The sequence below is a fragment of the Nanorana parkeri genome, unplaced genomic scaffold (genome assembly GCF_000935625.1).
Source record: "Nanorana parkeri isolate BGI_ZX_2015 unplaced genomic scaffold, ASM93562v1 scaffold349, whole genome shotgun sequence".
In the NCBI taxonomy this organism is placed as follows: domain Eukaryota; kingdom Metazoa; phylum Chordata; class Amphibia; order Anura; family Dicroglossidae; genus Nanorana; species Nanorana parkeri.
In genome coordinates, this window is record NW_017306617.1 from 351,722 (window position 1) to 352,114 (window position 393).

The window sequence follows — 393 nt, forward strand, 5'->3', positions numbered from 1 at the left end:
TATATATATATAGCTGTATATTGGATTATTAAAAAAAAAAACTCCTCGCTGCATAAGTGACTACCTTTACCCAACTGTGCCTTTAATAACCCCACAATATGAAACTGTGAAAAAACAGTGACAGTGCAAAACAAATAAGTCAGTCCAATAGTATATATTCTTATGAAACTTCACTCCACATCAATAGAATTAATTAGCTTTAGTCAGTGTTCTTGTGAAATTTTTACACCAATACCAGTCCATGAATTTCAGCCAGTGCTTAAATCCTCCACTTGCAACCCTTCTCACAGTGAACTCACCGGAGCTGATGTGACCTTTTGCACACACAGGTCAATACATGTTTTCCTGATACACTTCTCCTTTTAACTAGTTATTTCACAAACTAATAAAGCT